Source organism: Protomyctophum bolini (assembly GCF_963924005.1).
Source record: "Protomyctophum bolini genome assembly, chromosome: 21".
NCBI classification, from domain to species: Eukaryota; Metazoa; Chordata; class Actinopteri; order Myctophiformes; family Myctophidae; genus Protomyctophum; species Protomyctophum bolini.
Window position 1 is genome coordinate 12,411,992 of NC_137882.1, and position 14,654 is coordinate 12,426,645.

The 14,654-nt window shown below is 43.8% G+C and overlaps 1 protein-coding gene across 3 annotated transcripts in view; it reads left to right on the top strand.

Annotated features, from left to right (window-relative positions):
- Positions 1-14,654, top strand: part of pola1 (polymerase (DNA directed), alpha 1) — a 79,319-nt gene that overhangs the window by 15,704 nt on the left and 48,961 nt on the right. The window lies entirely within an intron of this gene.

A 14,654-nucleotide genomic window follows, 5' to 3' on the forward strand; every position in this document is an offset into this window, starting at 1 on the left:
CACGCTATGTAAAGTGTGATCGTGTAATGAGCTCTCTCAACACGGGCGTATATAAAGTGAGCCTACACAGACAGACGTACAAGTGTGGATTGCATGACATAAAACGGCTATTTTTGGATATGATGGTATTGTATGGGTAACTGAACACTCCCACCACACACACACACACACGCCGTCGCTCCATGCCAGCGGTGGTGTTCATGTGTTCATTTAATGAGCTCTAACAATACACGCGCTCAGCACAGTGGCGTTGGACTGGCGCCCCAGGGGAGCCTTTTATTATGATCTCCTTACACACACATTGTGCTTCCTAATAGAGGGCAGGGCAGTAACTTCACTCGCACAACAGCTTTCCGTGTATGTGTGTGTGCGCGTTCTGAATGTGTGCGTGTTATATTTGCTTGGGCTATTTGTGCCTCAAGTCATGCTCCTTGTCCAGTTGACAGATCTACATAGTAGAAGGCGTGTGTTTGATGAATTGGTACAGGTGTAATGCCCCCCCAAAATAAGCGGGTCCAGGCTTACTACTTGTATTCTTGTCAACAGCCAGGGGTGAATGGGTTAGTTACATTACACTTTACCACCCCCCCCAGTCCCTGTCTCTCACACTGCAGATTCTCACAGTCAATTTAACACTGCAGATTTTATTGTGTGTGCATGCATGTTGTTTACCACACCCGGAGCATGTCTTTTGCTTCGTGATTAGGGTGTTCTATAGACCTATTAGTGCTTTCTTTTCTCTCCTAAAGTGTTACATTGAATGACGTAAATGTAATAAGGCCTGGGATTAAACAGGATCAGTGTAGCATGCACGGCTTCTGTGTCAGAGGCCATGCAAAGTTTCCACATGTTACTCTATACGTGCGTTTGTAACAGTTCTCTGTTTTGTGGAAAACCTGGGTTCGAATTATATTCCCTGATCTGCATCAGGATTGTCAACATGTCAAACAACATATATAATGCTGCTATGATCTAAAGAGAGTATTTATGAATGCCATAAAATAAGGTTTAGATTCTAAATCTTATTTTATGGCATTCATAAATACTCTGACTGAATACAATGGAGAATGATGGGAGATGATACTCTAGGACAGTGGTTCCCAAACTTTCAGATCGAGACCCAAAAGCCGTTTGACCGGGACAATGTGTCACTTCGAGCCGTGTTGCCAGCTTGTAGACCAGCTATTTTCACTATTCTTAATTATTATATTTTATTTAAGGACATTTGTTTGTTTTTAAAATATAGGAAAAGATGGCATTTTTACTGGAGCCGTGACCCATAATAGTTTGCCTGACACTCGCACTGAATTTTCATTTGTTTCACTTCCTCATTCAGACTGAAAGCCCTTCCCACGGCACCAGTTTCTGGGATGGGCGTGCCAAAGTGACAGTCTTCTGCGATTGGTTCACACCAACCAATCAACATGGTAGCAAAACCGATGACGTCGTTGTCAATGTAGCTAACCCAGTTGCTAAGCTCCTAGCATCTAAAAAACATGATAAAATATGTTGGAAACCTGTTGTTTCTGTAAAGAACATGACGATTTAATACCCCGATTGATACGGTCGCAAGTTACCACAGTGGGGGCAGCCATTTTTGTTGTTTTAATGTTATCGAGATGAAACGTCGATGATGGCCAATCAGCCGCTATACATCAGATTCTAACACCGCCATAGGAGCCAGGCTACATAAACATTGTTCTGTGATCCAAACAGTGTATTGGGAAACAGTGGTTCTCAATGTGGGGTCCGAGGACCTCCAGGGTTCCCTGAGGAGTTTCCCTGGGGATCTCCAGCAAAAGGAGTTCATGTATCATCACAATAATTTAACCACTTTAACCGTATATCCATTTTAATATGTTTTAAACATTTTAACAATAGAGGGTATGCGCGTGACATCATCATCGAACCTGGAAGTTATGCAGGAATGCCTACTGAGTGGCAAAAAACTACTTTCTGGCCTTGACAGCCCATACATCCAAACCGAAAAGTCGTATCTGATTTGTATTAAACCATGTTAAAAAACTCTTGACTTGCCACTCGGACGTGCCATTCACTTTGAGCATGAGCATACCCTCTATACAAATCTGGTTTACCTGGCAAAGTATTTCAAAGGGGTACGCGGGCAAATGCACATGAATTTGATGGTCCTTCACATGAAAAAGTTTGCGAACCGACTACTGATGCCGCAGGCTGTCATGACTCTCTGCCTGGCTGTTTCCTGGTGTTTACTGTGTAGCTATGATCACAGATACGGCTATTTATACTGCAGGTTAATCTGGACAGCGCTAATATACTAATGGAGCAAAACGCTCCCGTTCCCCCTTTAGCCGACGAATGAAGAAGTCCAGGGCATAAACTGCGTGCACGAAGACCATATAGAACCAAACGCTTAACTAACACAATTGAGGTTACTACTAGTTAGGTCCCGTTTTAATACCTTGGTGTCATTTATATGTGGTGTTTAAGTATTTGCTCTGTCTTTATCGTCTTATGTCTGTATTGACCTGAGAACAATGAATTTCCATTGTGGACAATAAAGGACATATCTTATCTGGCCTCGTGCATCTTAATATAGGTCTTAATAACAATAATCTCTTGTTTGGTTTGGTTAGCAGAACAAACGTGCTTCTCTGTAATTGGTTATTCTGACTGAAACAACCTGAAAGACTAGCAACAACAGTCGGGTCATCATGTGGTGTTGTGGGTTTAAGTTAGGGTCACATCACCCCGTGCGCCTCAGTATAATGATGGCAAATCTAATCTACGTAAAATGTATCTTCAAACATACTGTTTAAAGGCGTTAAACTGGAGCCCGAAGTTGTGTTCAGCGGCCCGGGGCCAAGTGGTTCATGGTAGTTTGCGATCGCAGCGTTCCAAAATTACCAGCTGGCATTTATAGCCGGGATTCTAGTGTATTTGTGGGTATTGCCGTTGGCACCTCCTGCCCCCATTTTAATCATCACATTTGCACTCTACTTTCACATGGTGATTTAGGAGGCTTTTTATTTTTATAATTGCAACATGGACACCGACCAGCAATGTAAATCCCCCTCATCCCACCCCTTCCTTGATGTCGTCCCCCCTCTCCTGTGGGGGCACACTGTGTGTGTGTGTGTGTGTGTGTGTGTGTGTGTGTGTGTGTGTGTGTGTCTGTGCGCGCGTGTGTTCTGCGTATTTATTGATTGGACGAGGTCTCGTCTTTCTGTCACTCTTGTTTTAAGCCGCGGCCTAACACCTTATCCTCACTCCTCACCCCGCCCCTGTGGGAGAGTAGGTCAGGCCAGGGCCCACAGTCGTTTTTCTAGCCCGAGGACGGGTTAAGGCGAGGGGTCTTAGGAGGAGTTGACAGACCCTTGGCCACGGCTCTTCTGATCAGATTTGCCAAGTTAAGAAGGGAAAGCCCCCAGTTACCTCCATTAGCCAATAGCCACGTTGTTTGTGCAGAATGTCACTGTGGGTGGTGGTGGCGGTGTGTGTGTGTGTGTGTGTGTGTGTGTGTGTGTGTGTGTGCTTTGTCAGTATCTTATCTGTATCTCTGCATGTCTCTTGTGATTACGTGTGTGTGTGTGTGTGTGTGTGTGTGCGTGCGCATGCACGCCATGCTGCACTGCGGTGTGAGCGACTGGTCGAACTCTGCCCTTTGTCGGGGAACCATTTGTTGTGGTCCTGTTATGTCCTGGTATGTGTGGGTATTAAGGGGGGATGATGGGCATTAAGAGGAAGGTGAAGGTTTAGGGTTACACAGCTGAGGGTCCGCCACTCCGCCACAGATTGATGCACCCCCAACCCTGCAGTGTTTTATTTTGGGTTCCTTTGTATGTTCGCCAGAGAACAGTTGGGGGCAGAGAAGAAGATACATGAAACGCTCCGTAATGTACACGTGTGTACTTATAATAGGCTGCTGCAGTGCGTGTTCCACTGGCTCCAGGGAAATATACTTTTTATTTGTCCACCAATCAATCTAATCCACTTCACAAGTGAATTTGTTTCACCTGGGGCAGCCGTGGCTCAGTAGGTAGAGTGGATGGAAGGTAACCCGGTTTGATCCTCGGCTCCTCGATTTGTCCCTGAGCAAGGCACTTGACGCCTAACTGCCACCCTGTGTCCACAGCACTCCTTATTTAATGATATAATCAGCCCTTGGAGAAAAGGAACTTGAACTAGCTTGGCTGGTACAATCGACAAAATGTATCAAGTTCAACGTATAACTGTCTGATAGTGTACTTTGTGTTAACTTCAAGGACCCCTACTACCATTATGCAGTATTTGTCGAGCTACAAGGGGGGTGAAAATGGGAGCAAAGGAGTGTGGCTCTCGGTAACAACAAATTGCTGCTGTACTCTGACCACATGACAAGTAAGCACATGACGAGCACATTTTTGTTGTTGTACTATATAGGTGAAATCTGGATTGTTTCCGGATAAACCACCATTATTCTCTTAACACTCCACTTCCTCAAAACTACACAAGTCACGCTGAGAAGCCAGCTGCATTGACAGGGAATTCCAGCTGTAGGCGGCGGCAACATGCCTAACAACAAAGTTGTTAATATTATGTTTGAATGTTGAAGCTGAAAACGGTTGAAAACATAATCTCCGCCTCCCACCCTTCTGGCCTAGCAGATATTATGAAGTAGTTTGTGACAACTAGGTGTCTGTTTGGATCTGAATCCAAACTAACTTGTCGTATTATTTCAAAATACTACATTAATTAATCCCATATTCACTGAATTATTCATTCAATAATTGACAGATTAACAGATTGTGAAATTGTTCGAATAATTGGCAAGTGGTTGTCAACTTTTACTGGACCAGGGCTCACTTGAAAATCTTGAAAGTTAATGTGAAATTATCAATACAATCTTTGTGTTTTGCCAATTATTTGAGGGGGCACACAATATCCTTGGCCTACAGGTTGTGAATCGCTGATCTACAGCCATATTTCCTTTTTTTGGTGTGCTTTCTGGTCTGGGATTAATGAAGTATGTGTGCGTGTCTCTTGCTAATCGAGTGATGTTAACAACACCAGTCTGTGGAAGCTGCTGATTGTTCTGGACCGCAGATTAGTTTGACCTCTGACACCCTTTGCCAGCAGTTCAGACATCCCTCAACAGGTGTGTGTGGGTGTGTGCGTGCGTGCATGGGGGGGGGGGGGGGGGGGTGTGTGCGTATGGGTGTGTGTCCAGCCGTGTGGTGCTTGCGCGTGGCATTTCTCAGGGTGGAGGTTGTCTCTCAGAAGTCACTCTGCTGTAATTGAGTCCCTGTCCTTGTGTTTAAAAACAGCCTGACAATGACATGAGCTTGTAGTTGACATTATTGTATGACATGAAGAATGGATGGATGGATGGCATGAAGACTGGCGGCTACAATAAGCTACTCAGGACTCTGAGGAAGATCGCAAGATCAAAACGTCAGTCATTATTATTTATACTAGCAACTTTTCCTTCTTCTGCAACTGTTGTCCCTGCTCCTGTGACGCACCGGACTAGCTGTTTCAGGCTTGAGGCGTGTTGGTGGACTCCCTATGTTCTCAAGCTGCGAGCTACCTTTCATTTACAAAGGAAGACGGCGACATGAAGCTCCAAAGCTGCTACAAAGCCATCCAAAACTATCCAAGTTGAGGTGGCTTCAACTGCAGCTACACAAAACCGTGTTTAAAGGGGGCATGACACAGCCCGATTTTATCATTATGATGCTGTACATCAAGTGCATGTTGTGATGACGTCATGCAGCAGTCTGGGGCATATTGTATTTATCCCTACTGTATTGATACGACTCCTCCCACTCCCGAGATAAACATTTCCCTGCCTTTATGTATCCCCTCGCTCGCACAGCCTCGCACCACTAAACCAGGAAGTGACTTTACACAGATAACGTATTTTAATCTGTAGCCCCCATCCAAGACGCGGCCCACAACAGCCCTGCCAATCGGGCTCAGCTCTATTGGCACGACAGGTTGTGTGTCAGTCTGGCGAGTGGGAGACTCTGGTTCCATCCCACTACACATATAAAATATATATTTGCCCTCAAATGTCTTAGTTTTACCAACATTGTTTCATGTGAAATAGTTTGTTTATGATTATTCATTACATTTATGAGAAATGCTATACGCTATGGGTGTCCTGGGAGGCTGAGCCTGAATTCTGTCCAGGAACACGGCATCTCAAGCCGGGGAGATTACCGGGAGAAGTGTGGGGGCCAGAGGAGTGGGAGTGGGACTAGAGTGTGATATTGTGATTATGCAATAGTTACCCTAAAAACAAACACAGCAACTCAATTGCATTATAACTTATATACTAATATATATATTTTTTTTTAATGCCATATGTAGCCAGAACGAATGCTAAGTAATCTGCCATCCAAATGACTAGCCCAACCTGCTAGTCTACTAAGCCTAGTATCCAGTGCTCAGTGCGCCCGTCACGTGAGTTTTCAGACTTGGACCACGTGATGTACAGTAATGATATTTTCGGGGCGTGTCATTGAACCTTTTAAACAGTTCCACTCACTGTCTCTCAACACAATTACCGCTCGTAATGTGGGGACAACAAATTATTACCATTACCATGACTTCCATGTTTTTTTTAATCGCGGGCTTTATATTCTTCTCGCTCGTCATCTGACACATGCTTGATTGACATCATGGAGCATGTTTGATGATCAACACTTTGTATTGCTTTGTAGCTGCCAGTGTGAACACAGCATTAGGGATGGATGAGTGAAAGATGGATGAGTGAAGAGTGAAGGATGGATGAGTGAAGAGTGATGGATGGATGAAAGTGACAGGTGAAGAGGAGCTGGGTGACAGCAAAGGGTGCAGGTGGGGCTCTAAAGGTCATCTTGGATCAGACCCTTGGTAAATACGTATTGTTGCCCCCCCTGTGTTGCACGTGCAGGTCCTATATCACCCCTGGATTGATGTCTTATGAATCACAAAAGCCATTTTTGAATTTCCCAGAATCGGACGTACGGTGTAAGTAGTGCATAAGCCACCCTTACCCCGTTGCGTTTGTGTGCGCTAAGGGGCCTGCATGTTTCCACGCTCTGCTAGGCCTCTTAAAGAGCTGGCTTTGCTCCTGATAGACATGAGCTTAACAAATAGTCACATGGGACAGATGCTGCTATTTCAGCTGCACTCGCAGACTGCAGACGGTACAAGGTTTCAGAATCTAAACTACAAGTTTAGTAACACATCCTAATGAGGCCACCTGAGACCAGGCTTAATGGCAGGGATTATGATTGGTAATGGATTGATCTAGCATATGGCACAGCTATTATTGGCACTTAATAACACTTATTACAGTGTCGTAATTGACGGGACCGTATATGGTTTCAATCGTGTTATTACAAATGATTGATTAATTAGTTAAAGTTTTCCTTTGGGATCCAGCGTTAGAAAAAAATAACTGTCCTGAAACCAGAGAACACATTTCAACCAGCTTAATTTAATTCAAATGAAAGTATCAGGCCTGATTTTAGTAAGTAAAAAAAACTATTTTCACACTACACCAAGAGATTTATCAATGCATTGATATACAAAATAATAATTATAATAAATATTATATATAATATATTATTATATATTATAGTGTGTGTGTGTGTGTGTGTGTGTGTGTGTGTGTGTGTATATAGTGTGCTTCTCGGTTATTAAAAAGCTGGGAAAAGAATGGTTTCAGCATTAGCTTGATTTCTGTTTCACCCAGCCTTTGTTGTGGTTTTCCAAGCCAAACTATGAAGTTGAGAGTATTATGCTGATGGTGGACAGCAGCACACCGTTTTAGAATCTGAACTATGAGCGGCTGGCTTAGTACCAATTACTGTGATTGATAACACAATAAAATGAAAGCATAGCTAGCTTTTATGGTCGGTGGAGGGTTGTAATCACGTATGGCAGCTTGAATGGATGGAATGGGCAACGCTATTCAGCCCTCGACATTATACTGAGTGATAATTTAAGATGGCCGCTATAGAAATGTCTGATAAGATTGTCATAATTATAATTATCCTTGGATCGGTGTACAAGGTTAAAAGCTGTTGAAGTTGGCTTATTATGAAGAATGTCATTTGGTTTGGTTTATCGCTCTAATGATGGTTATCTTCAACATGTTGTTTTTTGGTTTAATCAGAAACTAACTGACTGAGTTGGTGCATGTTGGTTCTTTTAAAATACATTTCAAAAGCACATTTGTGATATTAAAATGTTTGGGTATGATTCTGTAACCCTCTTTTTAACCTGGTTTAAAAACAGTGTGTGATCAAATGAGAAGAGTCCTCTCTGTCTGTTCATAAGTACTGTGGCTGTAATTGATTACACGGAAGCATTGCTGTCATAACCATAGTATTTTTAGTGTGTGTGTGCGTGTGCTTAGCCGGTTGTATTAAATCAGGCAGGGCTTTACAATAGATTGACCCTCCATACAACAGTCATGAGAACACAGCTATGGCATTTGCCTGGGTGGGGGTGGGGGGGGGGGGGTGTTTAACAACGGCTTCAATTTGTATGTACAGTTTGAAGTATTAACAGTTTGCATGAAAGCACAACTCGACAAAGACTGTTACTGTGGACGACACACTGATGGAGCATTATTGTTTTGGGCTCGATGTCAATCCCAATTTTGGAGGGTCCTAGACCACCGATGAATGATGTTTTGATTGATAATTTTGTTTAAAAAAGTGCAAAGAGTTTATTTGAGAACATTTAACGGAAAACGGAAAACTAAATTAAATTTAAATATATGAAAAATGTTTAAAAAGTAAAAATAAATCTGGATACGCCTGCTGCATAATTGACCATTCTGATCAACCGAGGGAAACATTATGTCCAAACCCATTTATCAGTTGGGCTTTTGGGCTCAACCGTCTACACACATAAGATGCACCTTTGACAGCGCTGTGTTCCTCTGCTGGTACTATTTCAGGCTTTCCACTGTCATCCTCAAAATGCTTCTCAGCCGTGCGCTTTTCAAAACAATCATCACTGGAGGCTACCCGGCTCTTTTTACGAGGGCCTCCATGCCGTTCTGAGGTTTAACATTCCACCTCTGATCTGCTCATCAGCACACTGGAGTGTGTGTCCCTGCATGTAGCATGTGTGTGTGTGTGTGTGTGGGTGGAGGGGGTGGGGGGTGTCAAAGTGGAAGAATGAAGGAGGACTGTGGGAGATGACCTCTCAACAACTGCCTCATTTATCCAATCTATCTTATCTACAGCAGCATGTCTGTCACTGTGTGTATGTGTCAGTCATTAAACCAAGCAGGTCAATTAAGACCTTGTTTTAAACGACCACCTGGCACAAAAAAACAAAGAAGACCTTTTCGGAGGGTCGGAGGATTTCAATAAAAGGAAGACATGACATCATGACACATAAATCACTTAGAGATAAGAACGGCAAAATAGCACAACAACAGGTGGGATCGGTGCAGTTATCACAACAAGACGGAGCCACCCGTCAATTAGTTACACAGGACACACCAACACAATAACATCACAACTCGGGTAGTACTAGCCTCGGAAACCCAGACGTTTTTATTTCCAGGGAGAAGAAAAAGTCTGGGTCTGAGTCCACTTCAATTTGGCATAGAGTAGCGCAAACGTCGATCACTCTCTGCTGATTTCTGATCGTCTGCACCTTTTGTTAAATTGACGTACACCCATACACACACACACACTCCTCTCTCTCTCCGTCATTAGTCTCATGTCCAGCAGCTGCGCACAGTTTCTCGGAGCTGCCTCAGTGCCTATGCCATAGAAAGCATAGGTGAGTTCCAGGCTAGTGTAGTACAGACACACAGGTTCACAGACATGATCAAAAGATGCCTTTTAAAATCTATGAGTACACTTCTTAATGTGGTCTAAACAAATTCAACCCGGTCCAGTTTAATGTTAAAGGATTTATAAAAAATAATAGTATTGTGTTGACAATCGTTCCCCCCCCCTGATGAGCGTGGAGAGTTGTCTTTCTTTTGGGATGTTTGGTGTTTGCAATGCATCGTCATGGAGCAAAATGTTTGTGTGGGTCTTGAAAGATCACAACATTTCTGGCGCTGCAGGAAGACTGTTCTAGAGAAACTGATGTCCTCCATGTACGTCTGTACAGATGATTTGGAAATTGACTTCCACAGGTTAAAGGTATCACCCAGCTCCACAGCTAATTAGTTAAGACTAGTTGATTAAGTCGAGGCATAACAGTTCTCTCCTCTTCTGTTTCTGATGGGAAGCCGAGGCTGACTGTAAAAGCGCTGTCATAACTTGAAGTACTGTAACTCGAGCACTCGCATTCTGCTTGTTCAGTTGTTTGTGCGTGGTGGTGGCATGTACAGTGATGAGTTGTGCACTCTACGGACACACACTCACACACACACACACACACACACACACACACACACACACACCCCCTGGAGAGATGTTTGGTTAGGTCTGTAAGAGTGTGCGGTGGTGGTATGTGTTTAAAGAAGAGCGCTCCTTGTCTCTCTCGCACACACTAGCAAACATGCACACCCATGCATTCCCGAGTCATGGTCAAACGACTTGTCTTTCACGGGGGTCACTCCTTGGAACAGTACATCGTGCCGCAACTGACGGCGCATGGAAAATGTGTCTAAATGAGTCCGCACATCAATTACATCAACGCATTCTCACCTCGCCATCCTCCCCCATCTCGCCCCCCTCTCTCTGTATATTTCCCACATCTCTGTGTCTTTCCCCATCATCACTTCTCCCATCCTTTTCCATCCATTCTGTGCTCTTCTTTTTCTGTCTCTACTGTCCACCCTCCCTCTCTTTCTCTGGTTCCCCCTGGCTTTTACATCAGTGTGACTCGTGTCAAAGTTTAAGGGCCGATTCATACTCCTATTATACCGCTGTTTCGGCGCTGTAGTGCCGAAATGATTTCGGCTCGTCCGAAATTTTCAGTAGCACCGAAGAGCCGACTTTAGGAAGGTACCCGCCCCCCCGAACGTCACATTGTAGGCTCTACAGAGCCGAACCGACTTTCATTCGGCTCTAAAATAGGAGTATGAATCTGCCCTAAGAAAGTACCACGTCCAGCTTCTAATACAGATTTGGTTAAACTTTTAAGCAGGCTGTAGGTTCTAGAAGTTGGGAGTGATCAGAAATGTACAGTTTAGAAGATGTGCTCATCCAGTGTGACTTAAAAGGGAATACACTAATTTTCAACATTTTTCATTAATATACCTTGGAGTTGTTGTGTGGAAATGTTGCGCACCCCATTCTGTGTTGCCTAGAACTGGAGGTCTGGAAAAAATAGTAACATTATCAAGTACATCTTTGTGAAATGATGTCACTGAGATGTACTTCATAATGTTACTGATTTTTTTTCAGTCCTCCATTTCTAGGCAACACAGAATGGGGGAGAGATTTTATTATTTCCACACAACAACTCTAATGTATATTAATGACGTAGTAAAATGTTGAAAATGAGTAAATGGCATGAATCCTGACAACAAGTCAGCTAACAGGGTAAGTGCTGCGGTCAAGTAAATGGAGTGCAAATAAAACCATTAAGTGCTACAAAGTAACTAGGATAGCAGTTAAACATCAAACATAGCATTTATAGCAACATCCTGCTATCTAAATAACATGCTATTGCACGACAATCTTTTGGCCTTTTCTGCCTTTATTGATAGTATATGATGCAGTATATCGACAGGAAATGGGGAGAGGGAGACGGAGTGACATGGATCAGGACTCAAACACTCTTGTCAGGCTGCAGTGGAGCCTATAGGTGCTGGGATCACTAGGCCAGCGGTTTGGGCCAGTGAGTTTGAATGTTTTCAGTCTGCGGTGGCTGCATGATCGTTTAAAGCATGGGTATTCAACAGAGGGTTGTCCTCGGCATCTTTGCAGGGGGACCGCCAAGTTATTCTTTGATATTAACACAATCCATGCCAACCTCGAGATATCTCGAGAAAGGCTATTGTTACCATCTTGGCCATTCACGAGATCATGAGATTTTCTTTAAGAGCATTATTCCAGCTTTAAAAAAAGATGTTTGCGTCGCGCTGAGAGTGGAGCGCTGCTGATTGACAGTGCAGGAGTTATACAATTACAACTAAGTCTATTTATTTCAGAAAACTGGAGGATTTAGATTATTTTTTTGTAATTTCAAGGTCAGTTGTTCAATTCCAAATGGTATCAAAGCGTTCTCTGGCACCCACTTTGAGAAACCCTGATATACTGTACTTTTGGTCTCCTTTCTTCTTCATCTTTGCTCTTTCTAAATGGTCAGTAATGGCTCTGAACTTTTCATTGGTAAAGAAAATTGGTGCAAAATTGGTAAATTGGTGCACTCACCCACCATCTAAAGCTGCCAGCACTAGATATACTGTTATACAATGACAAATTCGTGTCCCCCTGACTCCATGCATCGTGTCCTGACAGCCAATCAGTGTTGATGTTTTGATGAATTGAACAATGTGGACAATGTGGACCCTGTTGTAAACAAGTGTAATGCTTAATTGGGTCGTCCACTCACAGTTGACAGTCTCTGTATTGAGTTTGTGCTTGAAATGTACTGTAATTCTACAAACTGTTAATAAATATTTCAATCAATCAATCAATGTTGTCCGGAACCCCGGAAATGTTTTTGCTGTTTGGTTTTATTCATCCAGTTCCAACTGAACTGTCCACCCGGGACTCTGCAATGGTGGAAAAAAACAATATACAAACTCTTCGCAGTCCCGCCCCGCAGTGGCGTGCACAGACATTTAGAGGGACAGGTGCTCAAGTGAAAAAAGGGCACCTTGTGCAGCGCGAGGAACCGGCCGTTTGCCTTAATGGTGTGAGATTTATAGATTTTGGGGCATAATTAATATATTAGAAGCTTTTTTTTTAAATCAAGAATTTATCAATTTCACCATGGTCCACTTACTGTACTGTACACTGTACAAAGAAAAAATAAGTTTTATTTATTTCTTCCAAATGGCACATTGCTGTCCAGAGGGCAAGGGCAGGTGGTGCTCTAGCACCCCCTAGTGTCTATCTGTGCACGCCACTGCCCCCCCCCCTTTCAGAACGAAAATAAATAATTCCCCATTCATTTTCCCCATAGGCTTTTCAAAAAGTATTTATTCACTGACAAATCTGTCGACATTCTATTCTATCAGAAGTTGTAACCCAGGTAAATGCATCACTCTGCAATTTTAACTAAAATGTATCACCTGTCCAAAGTAATTTCTGATACAGACATAACCTTTTTTTAATCAGCCTATCCTTGATATAACTCCATAGGTCAATGATATAGCATTATGTAGTGATGTATAAATAGCAGACATTGACTGTCTGCCAGTCAACTTCTGTGTTTTGGTACGTTTGGGGGTTTCACACCTGATGCTGATTGATGCCATCCAGGTGACTTCTCAAATTGTCTCTCCCAACATCTTCCCTCCACTTCTCCGCTTCCAATAAAACTAGCAATGTACAGTAACATCCTGAGCGTTAATTTAATTTGTAATTCGACAGTCTTCGCGCTTTTCAGAGTGAATGAACACTCCAGATTTTACTGCGCAGACATTGTGTCTGCATAAAGATTTAGCCACTACCATTTAGTGCTCATGGTGATCGAGTTTGGCCTAGATTTGTGTGCGCGTGCCTGGATGTGGATGCCTGTGTGTGTGTGTGTGTGTGTGTGTGTATGAGAGAGAGAGACCTTGACCTTGACTGTAGTTCCTAATGGAAGAGGCTGTTCTGTAATGAGCCCCCCTCCCTCCACTCGCAGGACAGTGGTATGTAGCAGCCCATAAAGCATGCTTAAGTCCCACTCCGGTTTCAGGGAGTGGAACACCCCTGTGCTGCGCCCAGCCTCCGCCACCTCCGCCCCACCCCTCCCCTCACACTCTCTGAAATAGCCGCGTCCTTGTCCCCGCGGAGCACCGCGTGTCCGTCTGTGTATATCCCCTTAAGAACGGAGGCCCATTTTACAAAGGCCCTCTAAATCAGTAGTTCTCACTCTTTTCGAGGTATGTGTTTAAAAAAAAGAAATAGCAGATGCTGTGAGCACGAAGTGCCGCACTGCGAGCTTGCATGTCTGCTATTTTTATTTTGTAATCTAAAATGACACGGATGCTTTCCCGGTTTTAACGGGATATATGCGTCGGTGGTTGATTGAGGGGCAGATTGCTGGTGACAGGTCACACCGCGTTCTGTCCCACCGACTCCCCCCAGATTAGCGACCCTGACCCCCCCCCCCCCCACCACCACCACCACCACCAAATCTCTCATGCACGCGAGCGCGCACACACACCTCCATCTCCAACTTAGCTGTCCATCGTGTACGATGATGACACTTGCTTTGGGTCGGATGGGGGGGGGGGGGGGGCAGCGTTGTTGCCGCTGGTGCCACTTTGTGTGGCTGTCGAGGCCACAGATCTTTCCACAGGCACGCATGCACGCACGCACACACACACTACCAGAATTATAAAATGTGTCCATCACTTATCCTGTAGTTCATGAAGGCCATTAGGAGTCACTAAATCATGCATGTGAATCTGTTTGGGTGAAAGAGTGTATAAACGTAACCTGTGGATGAAATAAAATGGACCTTTAACTTGTTTATTGCGACCATAGGTCGCATTTACTCTGAAAACCTGCATTTCCGTGTGTCATGTCACACCTCCATACAGTATATGGTCACGC